The sequence below is a fragment of the Syzygium oleosum genome, unplaced genomic scaffold (assembly GCF_021117445.2).
Source record: "Syzygium oleosum isolate NSW1041296 unplaced genomic scaffold, Sole_v2.1 Sole_v2.03, whole genome shotgun sequence".
Taxonomy (NCBI): domain Eukaryota; kingdom Viridiplantae; phylum Streptophyta; class Magnoliopsida; order Myrtales; family Myrtaceae; genus Syzygium; species Syzygium oleosum.
In genome coordinates this window covers 916,916-934,059 of record NW_026607487.1, presented here as the reverse complement: position 1 = coordinate 934,059, position 17,144 = coordinate 916,916, and the positions used below count along the sequence as shown (strand labels likewise).

At 43.8% G+C, this 17,144-nt stretch overlaps 1 pseudogene; it reads left to right on the top strand.

The window, feature by feature from the left end:
• Window positions 1-1,379: 1,379 nt before the first annotated feature.
• Window positions 1,380-17,042, top strand: LOC115694595 (cytochrome P450 72A397-like; annotated as a pseudogene).
• Window positions 17,043-17,144: the final 102 nt, after the last annotated feature.

The window sequence follows — 17,144 nt, the reverse complement described above, 5'->3', positions numbered from 1 at the left end:
CTGGTGTTTAGCAAAAACTTGAAAATGAACTAGAAAATAATTTATACTGTTTGATATGAAAAATTTGATTTGATTTTCCTAAAGAAAATTACCAAACATTCTATTTTTTTTCTTTTTTCTCTTTCTTTTTCCTTCTTCCTTAGCCGGTGGCTAGCCATGGCGACAACCGGCGACTAGCCTAAAGCTAGTCCCTCGCCACAAGTGAGGGATGAGCTCGCCCAAGGCTAGCGAGGCTCAATATCACTAGATTCTGACAAGTTGAGCCAAGCCAGCCTTGGGCAAGGCTCCACCTCGCCAGATTTGAAGACCTCAAGCCTTACCAGATTAATGAGGTCAAGCTTGCCATGACTTGCGAGGCCTCGATCTTACTGTGACCCATCGACCTCTAGTAAGGCCTCGAGCTCACCGTCGACTTGTGAGGCCATGAGCTCACTGCCTCCTCCTCGAGCTTGCCATGATTCACTGACCTTTGGCAAGGCCTCAAGCCTCATCGGCCTTGGGCGAGCTCGTCCCTCGCCCGTGGCTAGTCATCGGCCACTGCCGTGGCTGGCCACCGGCCGAGGAAGAAGGAAAAAGAAAAAGAAATAAAAAAAATATAATATAATTAAATATTAAAGACTTAAGCTCGAGTGCCGAAGACTCATGCTCGGCCTTTGTGAACCCAAGCCTAAGTGCCAGGGACCAGAGCTTGAGCATCGGGGACCCAAGCATAGCATTTATGAACCCGGGCTCAAGTGCTAGGACATCAGGCATGGGCACTAGGGCTTTGGGCCTAGGCTCAACGGACCTGGGCATGGATGCCAGGGCATCAAACTCGAGCACTAGGATCCTAGGCTAGACCTCGATGGACCCGAGCTCAAGCGTCGGAGACCTGGTCCTGAATGCCGGGGACCCTGGAACTGCCATTTGGGTTTTCATACTCAAGAGTAGAGTTTCAAGTTCAAGCATCGATACCTAGTTATTTTTTGGACAATGTTTTCCAATTTTCCAAGAGGAAATCATTTTCCATTGAGTCATTTTACTAAGCGAACCAAATCCCGGAAAATGAGGAAAAAGTTCTTCTGCAAAATAGATGGAGCCTTAGAAACTTAAGGTACTCATATAAAAGTGAAGTTCCTCGTCATTTAAGAAATGGAAAATAAAATGACAGATCCTTTGTTTGCGTTAAAAAAGATGCCATCTTGAATGAGTTTGTAAATCATCTAATCACGTTGCAATGTCTAGATCTTCTTCTTCTTCTTCTTTTTTTCCCTTATTTCTTTTCAATTTGATGATTGTGCTGGTCAAATCCGTTGTCTATCTTTACGCATCCTGAGACCTATTTATACCCTCACAGCAAGATGGCAAGTGCAGTCATGGTGTAACCGAGTAATAGAGAAATGTCTCCATTGGCTCAACCCGTTGTTCTCTCCATTGTTGTCACCGCCTTGCTCACGCGTGCAAGGCAGGTGCTGTGGTTTCTGTGGCTGAAGCCAAGGAAGGTCAAGAGATTTCTGAGACAGCAAGGTCTGAACGGAACTCCTTACAGCCTTTTGTTTCGAGACCTGAGGGAGACCGTGAGGTTGATCAAACAAGCTCTACCATCACTCCTTTCTCCAACCACGTCGCCTCCTTCGCTTTCCCTTTCGTTCATCACAACTTCGAAAAATATGGTACATCCGATATGTTATCAAGATACAGTAGGAATGTCGTGCCCACAAAATGTGCATTAGACCTGGTATTTTTCTTGACAAGCTTTTATATGATGCGCTGACGGTATTGAAGAGATATTTCACAAACAGAGTTAGGAAAAAAGATGGAAGTTTTCATTTCTTGAATGCTTGTAAATAATATTTCATATAAGAATTGAGATACTCTAAATTAGGGGATAAACTAACAATGCAAACTTACCTCCTTGAGAAGTTGACACCGCCATCGGATGGCCATATTCGTTTCCCATTTTCTCTTCTTTTTGCTTTTTGCTTTTTCCGCTTTCTTTTTCCCTTTTTCCACCTCTTCGCTTTTTGGCCTTTCCTCTCTCTTGTCTCACGAGCATATCCACAAAGTATAGGAAAACGGATTTTATGTGCGGATACACCACGTAATAGTGACACTTGATCTAGTTGACCAATCAAAAAAAGATGAAAGTGAGATGAGATTCATAGCACACACGTGATTGATTGGTTACACTATGTCATAACTGTGATGGATTCGTGACCTAAGATACTTTCTCCATCACTGGCTCGATCTTTTATTGCAGATCGTTGTTTTGACCCCGCTGAACCAGAAATATATTGTTTGCAGGGAAGCTTTTCTTCACATGAATGGCGCCAAGGCCTGTGTTGATTATCATACACTCAGACATGCTCAAGGAAATATTTTCAAGGATCAAAGAGATTAAGAAGCCACGTCTCAAGGCCCTTGGAGATGTCTTTCTATATGGGCTACTGAATTTCGAGGGTGATAAATGGGCCAAGCATAGAAAGATCATGGACCCTGCTGTTCATCTTGAAAAGCTCAAGGTAATGGTTTCTCCTCTCCCCTTTTTGGCCAGAGTGAGGACAAGTCCTAATTGTTTGTGGTAAATTTTTTCGGACTCCTTATTTAATCCTCCAAATCATCTTGAAGTATATGTACCCAAAAGAAACTTCCAAGAAATGGCAAATCTCTCTGACTTATAATTTGGTGCTGAATCAACTCGTCGTTGAGTTTCCCGACTCCATTGCAATGTCTAATGGATTAGGGAACACTAGAAATAACCGTGTCATGATTTCATGGTAATGAGAACCTGAGATCTTTGAAAAAACACTTAGATCATTCAATTCATGTTTATCTTATGAGGTGTTGAAATTACAGCTTGTAGTGACAACAACATGTTCGAGTTTTGAGGAGATGATGAGGACGTGGGAGGAGCAAGTAGGTGGCGAAGTGGATGTGTGGCCTCACCCAGAGCGTTTGAGTAGCGATGTGATCTCTAGAGCTGCCCTTGGTAGTAGCTCTGAGCAAGGCAAGCGCATTTTCCTCCTTCAAAAAGAACTGATGCGCCTTGCTAGTGAGGCTAGTCAGTTCGTATTTATCCCCGGATCGAGGTAAAGTCGAGATTAATTTTGCAGCATGTTGTCCTGAGATCTTCTAATGTCGAGGTTGACTATATCGTTAAGCATCTTGCTATAAGGGAAACTTGCAAAAATCAGTGTACCTTCATTAAGAGAAGGAGCTTTGTTCCTTTTTTGATTTCAACCATCCGCCTCGAAATAAGGCTTTATTTTGATTTATTTGCATGTCAACCAAGTTAGGCTCTCAGCATGTTTCTTGTAGAAGACGTCACAAATAATTAAATTTTCCTCCAAAGTTTTCCCAAATTGATTTTTTGGTGGTAAAGAGCTTCATAGCATCACTTCCTTTTCAGCTCTCTGATATTATGACTCAAGAGGCTTCAATTCAGAATATATGTTCTGAATTCATGTGAAACAAGACAGACAGAGAAGTTTGGAGGGATTACAAGGTTATATTTCAAAGTTCGATCTTCGTTACAAATGCTTCTGTTTGAAACTAACTTAAGATTGCAAAGTGGAATTGAGTCACTAGTCCTTTTTAACTTCTAAGTGCAATACATGCAAAAGATTGAGTTTACTTATGTAGCAACACCCATATAATCTGCAGAAACCATATCAAATTTCAAAGTTTTCAAATTGAATATGTTGCATCACAAAAACAAATGCAGCTTCCTGCCAACCACACTGCCCAAGAGGATGAGTGAGATTGATCGTGAACTGAAAGGTTTTTTGAAAGACATGGTGATCACCAGAGAGAAGGCACTGAAGAAAGGGGGAGCAGAGGAGAAGGATCTCTTGGGTTCTATACTAAAATCAAATAGGAAAGAAATTAAAAAATCTGGGCATCAAAAGGGCACGAGTGTACAGGATGTGGTTCAAGAGTGCGAAGTGTTCTACCTATCTGGTCAGGATACCACTTGGACTCTGATTTTGTTGAGCAAGTATAAAAAATGGCAAGACAGAGCCAGAGAGGAAGTTTTGCAAGTTTTGGCGACAAGAAACATGATTTTGATGGGTTAAACCGGCTAAAAATGGTAAGGAGTGTCTTCATATTTAATTATGCCATTTATCTCAATTTCAGAGACACATTCCGGAATTTCCGGAACTCACAGTTATATAAATATGTTTTTGCAAAACAAAAGGCAGAAGAAAATGGTGACTAGTCAGATATGAAATCGCTTTCACTGTTTTTACTAAAACAAATTCACATTGGAACAAATACAGTACAAGAGTTTTCCTTGAGGAATTAGCTGATATGAGTACTGTTTGCTAATGGCAAAAGTGATGAGAGATATGAATCCATAATTTCCCATTTGAAGTTACGACATAGGCCACATGAATGTGTTTTTGGACAAAAGTTAGGCTGACCATTATTGGATTGGTGATATGCGGGTCAGCATGATACTAAACGAGGTGCTCAGGTTATATGCGCCTGTACCTCTGACCCTCAAAACAGTTCACAAGACAACCAAGTTGGGACATGTTGACACCTATTTTTGATTTGCCCAAAAGTAATTGCATAAAATTTAGGAATTAATTTTCTATAATTCCTAAAATAAAAAAAATATTTCTATTTAAATGCATTGCATATAGAATTTAGGCACATTTGTATTAATAGGGTCTATTAGAGTTTTAAAAATAAAAAATAAAAAAAAAAATCGAGTTGGGCCGGGTCGGGGCCGGGACGACCCGGCCCTTTTTCCTTTTTCTTTCTTTTTCCCGCATGGGCCTCGACCTACTCTTCTTTCTTTTCTCTTTTCTTCCTCCCCCCGCGCGGGCCCAGCCCGCTTTTCTTTTTTTCTTTCTTCTCCTCCCGTGCGGCTGGGCCTGGCCCGACCTAGCCCTTCTCCTTCATTCTTCCCCCGTCCACGGTCGCTCTCGCTGCCCCTGTTCTCCCCTATTCCCGATGGCAGCGTGACGCACGGCGGCGCCGCTCCTCGCCGTCGCTATTCGGCTAGAGCAGGGCCGAATGAGCACACCAACGGGACTGGTATTAATTGCCAGTCCCGTCCTCCCCGATTTCCCGGGCTCTCCTTCTCCTCCTTCTCCTCTCTGCCTTTGCACATTGAACCGGCCCCTCCTGCTCTGCTCTGCACCGGCCTGCAAATGGCCACGAAAGTCGTGGAGTGGCGTATGCCGGTGCAGGCCGTCGTCATGCCAACGTAGAGAGGCAGAGAGTGAGCGTCGTTGGCTATAAAAATCGGAGAGAGAGACTGAGAGGGGGTCGGCCATTTTCAGAGAAAAAACAGAGAGAGAGAGACCGAGAGAAAGAGAGAGAGAGACCAAGAGAAAAGAGAGAGAAAGAGAGGAGATTCGGGCTTTTACAGGTTCCCACAGCCGCGCCATCGACCGCAGATCAGCCGGAAAGCCTCCAGCCGCGCCGTCGACCTGTGAGCTTCCCCCGAGTCCCGACCGCCTCTGTTTTCCCCTGTTTTTGTGCTCGGTTTGGCCGGGACTCGCGCCGGCCGTTTCGCGCGAGTCCTGGCCCATACCGCCGTCCCTCGCCGTCCGTGCGTCGTCGCCAGAGGTAAGAAGCAGGTTTCCCGAGGACTGCGGGGCCTCGAAACAGGTCGAAATCTTCTATTTTTGGTCGCGCACGCCCGGTGTTCGACAAAATGCCTCAATGGGGCCATTTTTTAATTCGGTCGCCGGCCGGCGAACGGTGGCCAGACGGCGACCAAGGTGGGCGGCGAGGTTTGGTGGTGGTCCCAGGGGCTGGATTTTGGTCGGTGCCGGTCTGGGTCGGCCGGCGAGAGGCCGATTTTCGGTTTCGCCGACGCCTATGCACGCGGGTTCAGCTTGACCCGGTTCAGCTGACCCGACCCGATTCAACGACCGGGTCGAATCCGTTGACCCGGGTCGGTTCCGATCCGGTCCGGATCCGCGACCCGACCCGTTTATTATATTTTATTTATTTTATTTTTTAAAAAAATTAATTAAAAAAATTTAATTTTTTTTTTCTGTTTTCTTTTTCCGTATTGACCTTTTTTTAAAAAAAAATCAAAATTTTTTTTTAATTTTTCTTTTCTAATGTATGTGGTATATCTTATGTTTTAATGCATGTTGTTATAATTTCATAAATTGCCATGTTTAAATTAAACAAGCCTATGAGGTTGCGCGGTAGTTTTGCATATTATTTTTATTACCGTTGTATTATTATGTATGTTTTTTATACGATTGTATGAACTGTTGTGTTTTTTAATGTCATCTGACTTAGTTAAGGTTAGAATCTTAGGCTGCATGAATTTTTGTGTTCTTGACTGCTAATCGTTTCTCATTATGCACTCGCTTGATCACCTCACATGTTAGGAGAAAGGTCCTAAAATCAATCTAAATTGCCTGACAAATATTTTCATGAAATGAACAGGGTAAAAAGGTACCGAAAGGGCATTAGTTATCCAACTAGTGTAACCAAGTTCCCGAACTCAGTTAATCTCTGGTTCGCAGAAATAGGGTGATTCTCCCATCACCTTATTTGGGTTTCTAATCGACCCACCCCAAATCGATTAATGGCGACTCCTTGGTATAAATCATTTGCATGTTAAAAACTTAAACCCTAAGTCGCGATATGGTATGGGCTTGGAAGAGCCCGAGTTAAGTCCTGAACCATAGACTTAGCACGTACCAGGCGAAACCCCCTTTTTTTTTTGCATGTCGACGAAAAAAAAGTGAGAGGTTGATCGCGACAGACTGGCGACTTGCATTTTTTTTAAAAAAGTGGACTTAGGCCAAAAAATTTTTCCTGTTCAAAATAATTTTTGTTTGCCAGCAAGAACTCTAGGTATGAGCCTGACATTAAGGTATTATTTGTTCTTGCAGGTTCTAATTGATTGTTTATAAATTATTGTGCATGCCTTAATGATTTAGCACTACACTATTGCACACACAACCACACTGCCAGACCTGGGCCGCAATAGGGCATTTTAAGATGGTGTTAAGAAAGATACGACCTCGAATGTGAGCCCGCGATGTAGAGGTTGCCTTTCTTTTCCCCGAAATTTATTTCTAAAAAATCGTAAAGAAATATCTTTAGCCGCTATTAGCGTGACTATGAGATATTCCTTTCGATTTGGCCGAGGTTAAAAGGACTTGATACCAACGCGAGACTGCGACGGTCAGGCACCCTTTTAATTTCATTTTGCTGAGCCAATCTAGATAGTAATCGAACCCCACTCCTCATGTGGATGTTGTTGTGATTGCCATGGTTCAAGGAAAGGTATATATTCTATCCTTTCTCATTTTTTATACGGCCTACTTATTCAATTGATTTGTTATTGTTAGGCCACCCGTTGATTGCATTCTATATGCGATGGGAAGAGTTGATATCCAATTCGTTCCCGCTCCTAAGAAAGAATTTCAGGCATGGTGGGACCGACGAGACGAGGGATACGCTTATTGCGGAGCTTGTTCATGAAAATAAGCGGCTCCGAGAGACTGTAGCTTCCCCATCGTTTATAGAATGAGCATCCATGAAGGACGCCTTTTTGTTAAAATCCCCTGTATTTTATATTTTCCTAGTATTTATGTTTAGGGGTTTTGGTTTTCATTTTTAAAGCTGTTTATGGGTTATACTAATGTTAATATAACTCGGACCGCTTTTTATTCTATAAATAAAATTTTTTGCGCCTTAATGACACCATCGCGGCCTTTGGCCCAGTGGTATCCGAGGATATAGCGTAACGGTCCGAGGCGACCAGGGTTCGAACCCCGAGGATGCCGCCTGTAATGTAATATTAATAAAAACCCTTTTTTTTTCTTTTTTCTTTGCAAATAAAGAAAAGTATGTAATAATAATATGACTAGGTCATATAATGATTCTTTATTGGAAATTATACTTATTCATATCAGCGTTTTCACAGATAGTCACAAAAAAATGACCGAAGAAAACGTCCGTTTCAATAACATGGAATACGAGATGAAGTTGGTCCTCAACGTGATCCAAAATCTCACAAAGCAGGTGGAATCCATTCAGGGCAAGCTCACGCCCGCGCCTGCAGCAATGGAGGTGGTGTTACCACCACCGTCTACTGAAAAAGACAAAGCCTCTGCCAGCGACAGCAAAATGCCCCATCTAGAGGACAATCCGCTTCCCCTTGCTGTCGGGAAGCCTGAACTTGAAGCTGTACCGATGACAGAACATGAAAAACGCCTTGCAAAGTTCGAAGAGATGCTGAAACAGCTACGAGTCCCGCAACATGCTGTCCCACTTGACCTGTCTATATATAAACGGGTCAAAGTACCATAAAAATTCAAGATGCCGGAATTCGAGAAGTATAATGGTACCTCATGCCCCAGACATCATTTGCACATGTATCATGTGCAGATGACCCAATACATTAACAACGAACCCCTCATGATTCAGACCTTTCAAGCAAGTTTGACGGGGCCAGCCTTGACATGGTACATGTCGAAAGATGTGGATACTTTTAAGTCATGGAATGATGCCGCTGATGCATTCCTCAAGCATTATCAATTCAACCTCGACGTCACCTTTACTCGTGATGATCTGGAACGCGTTGAGAAGAAGAAGAGTGAGTCCTTCAAAGAGTATGCCACCAGATGGAGAAATTTGGCCGCCCAGGTTACCCCACAACTCACTGATCATGAACAAGTAAAGTTGTTCATAAAGTCTCTTCCATATAAATACAGACACCGCCTGGTTGGTGCCACTGCTAAATCCTTTAATCGTCTTGTTCATGTGGGCGAACGAATCGAAATGGGATTGCGCGAGGGGTGGTTTACAAACCCCACTTCCACAAGCAAGAAACTCGGTATGAAGAAGGAGAAAGAACCCCTGACAGATACGGATGTTGCATACACCCAAACCGTTCATCCTTCCCCAATGATTCAGATGAGCAGTGGATAGCAACTAGCCTCAGGCCGCAAGCCACCCCAAAGGCGAAATAACAAAAAGCAGTTCACGCCACTCCCTTTGCCTATGTCTCAGATCCTGCCTATTCTCTTGGAAAAGAGGTTGCTTGCTAAAAAGCCAAAGCGTGAAAATCCTGAGCGTTTCCCCAACTACGATCCTTTCGAGGCATGTGACTATCATTTGGGTGAAACGGGACATTCCGTCAATGACTGTGTTGTCTTGAAAAATAAAGTCTAGAAATTGTTGAATGCAAAGATGTTTTCATTCCGCAATGCACCACCCAATCAAGAAGGAGGCGCAGATGTCGTCATTGAGTAAACTGAAGACTCAATTTTCCTCCTTTAGAATAGAGGCATATTTAATAGTTTGAATCCTCCTATGTGGGAGCTTTTCTTGCTTTATAAAGTCTCAGCTGTTTTCTAAGATTCCTAGTTTTCTGAATTTTTAATTATGCTTGGAGTTTTAGTATTGCAATTTCCATTCCAATAAATGTAATTCGCCTGAATTATTCAAAAGAATTATAAATGTTTTGTTTTGAGGGCCTGAGGAGGTATCCCAAATCGGCCCATTGATGATATCCAGCCATGTAAAGGAAAGTGTTCTGAGGCCCGGGCTTCCTCATGCCTCCTTTTTTCTAAGCTTTTGAAAATAAAACAAATGTTTTATCATTTTTCAAAATGGCAAAAAAGGAATGGTGGTGGAAAAGCGTGCATGCTCATAGCCCTGTGTGTTTTTCTAACTCACTCACTTCGTGTCTCAGAGCATACTCCTTTTTTATTTGTTATTACAAAGGAGACATTTGGAAATAGCACAAATTGAGGAGTACATCAGACCCTGGTGATGCTAGCGGACCAACTCATCTGATAGGGGTAGTCCGAGCAAAGATCAGCCAACCTTCAAAATGAAATGTGGGGCAAATCTCATTACTTCTAGTATGAGATATCAATTCCAGAGAGTCAGAGGGAGTGCTGAGCATTCCTTGACACCATGATGAGCGAAACATCATTTCGTACAAAAGTCGGGGGCAGATTAAGAAAAGATTACCCCTTTTTGAAAGAAAAAGATATGTCTTATTCCTTGACATATTTTGGAAATGACATTCCATCCCTTTTTTTTTGCAGATAATGAACTAGGAAACATGCTAGACTCTGACGTGCTAGCAAGCCGGATGGAACACCAATGTTGGGACCTCTCGAATGAAACATGACGAAGAAGTGCTTAATTGGAAGAGTAGACTAGGGGGCATGCGATCTCCCAGTCTATCAAAAAGGGTGTATTTCGTTCCTAAAGTTCATCCACTTTAGCATAGAAATGACATATCTTTTCCTTTTACATAGGACAAAATTGGGTAAACAACACTCACGATAGCAAGTCTAACCGGAAAGGGTTTCGCACGTGACAAAATTACGTCAAGGCCGATCTTGACAACCAGGGAAGTTTCGATGGTAGTCACGCCCATGCCCGTCAAAGACCTTTAAAGCAAAAATTAGCTTTGCTGCGAAGATCCCCATGCAAGCAATTGCACATGCCCTATGCAGTTAGGAATCGGAGCATTTACGGTCTTCCTTATTACCTTGCAGGTTTGCTCTACTATCGCAGCATAGGTAAGTATCTCTTTCCCTAAAAAAAACTCTTCTCATAAGAGTAGAAAGAAACAAGAAAGAAGAAATAATTTAAAAAAATGGACACTACCTTCTTCCTCAAGTGCATTACGTGGAAAGTAATTTTGCATGGTAATTTTACCTATTTAATTCACCAATTTCCTGTGAAAGTTTTGACAATTCGACGAATGGTGTTGAACTGCTCCGATGTTTTGAACGAGGTGTGTCAGGATGATGAGAGGCAATCCTTAGTCTATACACATTCTCACGTACCAAACCATTGCAAGATGAGCGAAAAGGTTTCATTTCTACAAGGTAAAGGGATTTCTCGCATAAGGTACTGTAGCCAAAATGACGAGAGGCAGTTCATTTCTCTACCCCATACACCACAGTTTATCCTTTGCTTGACCATTTGAGCCTATACACTCGAAGGTTCCTTTTAAATCACCCCTGTCAAGAACCACCCCACATTGGGGCAGCTTGAGGTAAACCAGCATCACAGAGAGGATTCGAATTCAGAGGGGGCAGGAAGAGCGTCCCTCCCTTTCGGTCACCGCCCCCGTGACTTCGACCTCGTCGTCTTCACGAATCCAGTGGTCCTCGACAGAGTCTCTCCAAGACAAGCACATCATCGATGGTCGAACGGTCGAAGCTAAGAGGGCTTTGTCAAGAGAGAAGCAGCAAACTAAAGCCTGTCCAAATGCCAACATGTCATTGATAACAGTAATGTTTTCACCCAGGAACTGAGCAAGACAAGAAGGATGAGGAGTTTGTAATATCTAAAATTTTCTATGATCATCAGTCGCAATAGCTCGCACAAGGTGAAAAGATGAATAAAAATTTTCTTGCTCTCACTTGCATTAATCTTTGAGTGTTATTATTGCAGATGAACTCTCACGATAATTTAAGTATCTTAGGATGACGAAGAGCAGTTCTTCTTCTATCCCATACACTTATATCCCTTGCTAGCCCAATTGAGCTGGCGATTTCATTTCGTACGAACCCAGTTGATGATCATCCCCCACACCGGGGCAAGGCAAAAGTCACCATAGTTTGAGCATCAGGGTCCAAAGTACCGAATCAAGATGAAGACTCCAAGAGCCTAATAATATTGTTCTGTTCAAACTTGTTTAGGCTAGTCCTGATAACACCAAAAGAACAGCAAAAAAATGCTAAAAACTAGGGGCATGAAAAAGCAGTGTGCCTGGTAAAAGCAAGGCCAATGTTCATGAATAAAAAAACAAAGAAAAAGAAAAGGAGAAGAAGAAAAATGATGAAAAAGATGAAGAGAAATGAGTCCCTAATTTCTGGGTAACTGCTATGAAAAACAATGAAGTTTTAGCTGAGGAGATCTCTGAGCGTGATGAAGGCGCTCTCAAATATCTCAAAGACATTAAGCAGTACAAAATAGACGACCCCAAAGGGTTTAAACTTGAGTTCTTCTTTGATACAAATTCCTACTTTAGGAACTCTGTCTTGGCAAAGATCTGCCACATGATAGACAAACCTATTCTTGAGAAAACAACTGGGACAGAGATCGAATGGTATCCAGGAAAATGCTTGACGCAGAAACTCCTCAAAAAAAAGTTGTCAAAGAAGCTAAAACACAGGATTACCTAAGAAGCTTGCCAGAAGGATCTTGACGGCGGAGAAAAAGACTGGTGACAATGCTAGATGATCATCAATTCTCCCCCTTACACACATTTTTGAGCCCAATGATCATTTCATTCCTCAACCTGTAAACCAAGCCCACGTTACATCCCTTATGAAGTCTCTTCTGACTAGGGCACTTGAATTAACATGGAATTTCAAATGTTTATAAACAACGCTCGAAGAAGTGCGAGTAAGACTATTTTTGTCTCGTTTTGCAGGGTTCTTGACTTGTAAACCTGGACATAATTGCAGAATATTTTCTTTCATGGCGTTGACTTAGACAGTCACCTTTGTTAAGCCATTGATCAAGCCAGCATTATGACCCTAAAGAAGACCTCTCAAATTGGCAGCGTCGCACCGCTTGCGAGAAAACTCAGACTCTTGCGGATGTGATAACGGTCAGATTGAGCATTTTCGATGTTCCCGCATTAATAGACGGGACAAATAGCCCTTTTCAATGAAAGTGAGTGGAAAGTCCTTTTTGATTGAAAGTCCCTCGCTCATCATCTCGAGAAGTCCACCTTGCGAACAAAAATTATCTTGATTGATCCTCGGTGGATTTTTTTTGGTGATGCAAACATGGCAAAATCATCATGCATGAACTTCCAAATACACATTCTGGAATAGCCAAGCTTGTCTACCCTTGATGAATGCATGCATGTTCACGCTAATCGTCTTTCACAACTCAGAGTTTTGATCCCTAGTGATAAGGCACGAAAATTCGGGCGTTGGAGAAGCCCTCATTATCATCCCAAGAGAGATGCCCCGAAAAAGGTCGGGTATTCAGCAGATGATGCATTAAACCTCCAGGTAAAAAATCCCAGGTATTTCATCATATTTCTTTTCAAACTACCCAGAAGGTAAACAGGGTGTTCCCTTGAAAAAGAAAAGCATCTTGGCTAGCTGGTCAAGATATTTCTTATGACATTCCAGAATAGCCTTAGTTGTTTATTTCTCCAATGAATGCGTATGTGTTTGCACAAACAAAAACTCGTCTGACAGGAGACACGCCCTTAAGAGGCAGGAACGTGCCTAGGTAAGTACAGTTTACCCATGCCCGTTTCCAAAAATCCAGGTACCTACGATTGTTATGGTACCCCTCCTGAACACGAGACTGACCCCCTCTATTCACATCAAATCCTCGGGCAAGGATCCCCAGGTACTCATCATTTGAGCCTTTTCAATACCTGATGGCGAGGACCCACCAGGCAAACCATCAAATCCTCGGGCGAGGACCCCCAGGTGCTCATCGTTTGAGCCTTTTCAAGACCTGATGGCGAGGACCCACTAGGCAAACCATCAAATCCTCGGGCGAGGACCCCCAGGTGCTCATTGTTTGAGCCTTTCCAAGACCTGCTGGCGAGGACCCATTAGGCAAACCATCAAATCCTCGGGCGAGGACCCCAGGTGCTCATCGTTTGAGCCTCTCCAAGACCTGCTGGCGAGGACCCACCAGGCAAACCATCAAATCCTCGGGCGAGGACCTCCAGGTGCTCATCGTTTGAGCCTCTCCAAGACCTGTTGGCGAAGACCCACCAAGTAAACCATCAAATCCTTGGGCGAGAACCCCCAGGTGCTCATCGTTTGAGTCTCTTCAAGACCTGCTAGCGAGGACCCACCAGGCAAACCATCAAATCCTCGGGCGAGGACCCCTAGGTGCTCATCGTTTGAGTCTCTCCAAGACCTGCTGGCGAGGACCCACCAGGCAAACCATTAAATCCTCGGGCGAGACCCCTAGGTATTTTGGCAAAACAATCCCCAGTCAAGGAGACCGAAGAAAGGTTCGGGTCCTAGACAAACGAAATTCAGTCAAGGCGATCGAAGAAAGGTTCGGGTCCTAGACAAACGAAATCCAGTCAAAGCAACCGAAGATAGGTTCGGGTCCTAGGCAAGCGATTTCCCCAATCAAGGCGACCGAAGAAAGGTTCGGGTCCTAAATAAAAGCAATCCCCGTCAAGGCGACCGAAGATAGGTTCGGGTCCTAGACAAACCATTCCCCCGTCAAGGCGACCGAAGACAGGTTCGGGTCCTCGACATACAATATCAACTATCTGGAATTACTTTACCCTTCGGCAAGGTAAGTAGCCCCAGGTATGTTTTTATTTGCTTTAGCAGCATCATCTTATATCGCATCATAAAAATGGGACTCCAGTCTCGCCAAAAATAGCATTCATTGAGCATGCATAGGCCAAATTTAGGTGTCATTTTATCTTTCAATGTAACCTCTACGAGCTCAACCTCTGCGAGCTCACCTTCAAAAAGGGGCAGCTGTTGACACCTATTTTTTATTTGCCCAAAATTAATTACACAAAATTTAGGAATTAATTTTCTTTAATTCCTAAAACAAAAAAAAAACATTTTTATTTAAATGTATTGCATATAGAATTTAGGCATATTTTTATTAATAGGGTCTATTAGAGTTTTAAAAAAAATAAAAAAAAATCGAGTTGGGCCGGGTCGGGGCCGGGCCGACCTGGCCCTTTTTCCTTTTTCTTTCTTTTTCCCGCATGGGCTCCAACCCACTCTTTTTTCTTTTCTCTATTCTCCCTCCCCCCTGTGTAGGCCCAGCCCGCTTTTCTTTTTTCCCTTCTTCTCCCCCCGCGCGGCTGGGCCTGGCCCGGCCCAGCCCTTCTCCTTCCTTCTTCCCCCGTCCACGGTCGCTCTCGCTGCCCCTGTTCTCCCCTGTTCTCGACAGCAGCTTGACGCACGGCGGCGCCGCTCCTCGCCGTCGCTATCCGGCCAGAGCAGGGCCGGATGAGCACGCCAACGGGACTGGCATTAATTGCCAGTCCCGTCCTCCCTGATTTCGCGGGCTCTCCTTCTCCTCCTTCTCCTCTCTGCCTCTGCACATTGAACCGGCCCCCCTGCTCTGCTCTGCATCGGCCTGCAAATGGCCGCGGAAGTCGTGGGGTGGCGTAGGCCGGTGCAGGCCGTCGTCACGCCGACGCAGAGAGGCAGAGAGTGAGCGTCGTCATCTATAAAAATCGGAGAGAGAGACTGAGAGGGGGTCGGCCATTTTCAGAGAAAAAACAGAGAGAGAGATCGAGAGAAAGAGAGAGAGAGACCAAGAGAAAAGAGAAGGAAAGAGAGGAGATTCAGGCTTCTACAGGTTCCCACAGCCGTGCCATCGACCGCAGATCAGCCGGAAAGCCTCCAGCCGCGCCGTCGACCGGTGAGCTTCCCCCGGGTCCCGACCGCCTCTGTTTTCCCATGTTTTTGTGCTCGGTTTGGCTGGGACTCGCGCCGGCCGTTTTGCGCGAGTCCCGGCCCATACCGGCTTCCCCTGCCGTTCGTGCGTCGTCGCCAGAGGTAAGAACAGGTTTCCCGACGACGGCGGGGCCTCGAAACAGGTCAGAATCTCCTATTTTTGGTCGCGCACGCCCGGTGTTCGACAAAATGCCTCAATGGGGCCGTTTTTTAATTCGGTCGCCGGCTGGCGAACGGTGGCCATACGGCGACCTAGGTGGGCGGCGAGGTTTGGTGGTGGTCCTAGGGGCTGGATTTTGGTCGGTGCCGGTCTGGGTCGGCCGGCGAGAGGCCGATTTTCGGCTTCGCCGGCGCTTGTGCAGGCTGGTTCGGCTTGACCCGGTTCAGCTGACCCGACCCGGTTCAATGATCGGGTCGGATCCATTGACCCGGGTCGATTCCGACCCGGTCCAGATCCGCGACCCGACCCGTTTATTATTATTTTATTTATTTTATTTTTTTAAAATATTAATTAAAAAAAATTTAAATTTTTTTTTCTTTTTTTCTTTCTTCTTCTTCCTTATTTACCTTTTTAAAAAAAAATCAAAAATTTTTTTTTTAAAAATTTTTCTTTTCTAATGTATGTGGTATATCTTATGATTTAATGCATGTTGTTATAATTTCATAAATTGCCATGTTTAAATTAAACAAGCCTATGAGGTTGCGCGGTAGTTTTGCATATTATTTTTATTACCGTTGTATTATTATGCATGTTTTTAATACGATTGCATGAACTGTTGTGTTTTTGAATGTCATCTGACTTAGTTAAGGTTAGAATCTTAGGCTGCATGAATTGTTGTGTTCTTGACTGCTAATCGTTTCTGATTATGCACTCGCTTGATCACCTCACATGTTAGGAGAAAAGTCCTAAAATCAATCTAAATTGCTTGACAAATATTTTCATGAAGTGAACAGGGTAAAAAGGTGCCGAAAGGGCATTAGTTATCCAACTAGTGTAACCAAGTCCTCGAACTCAGTTAATCTCTAGTTCGCAGGAATAGGGTAATTCTCCCATCACCTTATTTGGGTTTCTAATCGACCCACCCCAAATCGATTAATGGCGATTCCTTGGTATAAATCATTTGCATGTTAAAAACTTAAACCCTAAGTTGCGATATGGTATGGGCTTGGGAGAGCCCGAGTTAAGTCCTAAACCATAGAGTTAGCACGTACCAGGCGAAACCCATTTTTTTTTGCATGTTGACGAAAAAAAAGTGGGAGGTCGGTCGCGACAGAACATATACAAATACCTGCCGGAGTTCAGCTTTTCTTGCCGCTGCTTCTGATCCACCGTGATCAAGACATTTGGGGCAATGATGCCAATGAGTTCAATCCCGAGAGATTCTCTGAGGGAGTCTCGAAGGTGACCAGGAATGAGTTAGCGTTTCTGCCTTTCGGTTATGGTCCTAGAACTTCCATTGCGGGAAACTATGTACTCCTGGAAGCCAAAGCTGTCCTGGCCTTGGTTCTGCAAAACTTCTCAATGGAGCTATCTCCATCTTACAAACATGCCTCGACTCCTTTGGTCACTCTTAAACCTCAAATGGAGTACCCTTGATCTTGACTCAAATCAAACCGAATCTGCCGTTCCTTACTTGATCGAATCCTATGCTCATGTTTGCCTCCTTGTTTAAATAAGATTTATGGCCAGCAATTCATGTTCGCATGTTAAATTCAGGAGTATGTATTAATGTCAAGTTGTGCTATTGGGAAGTATTATATCGTTACTAAGCATTT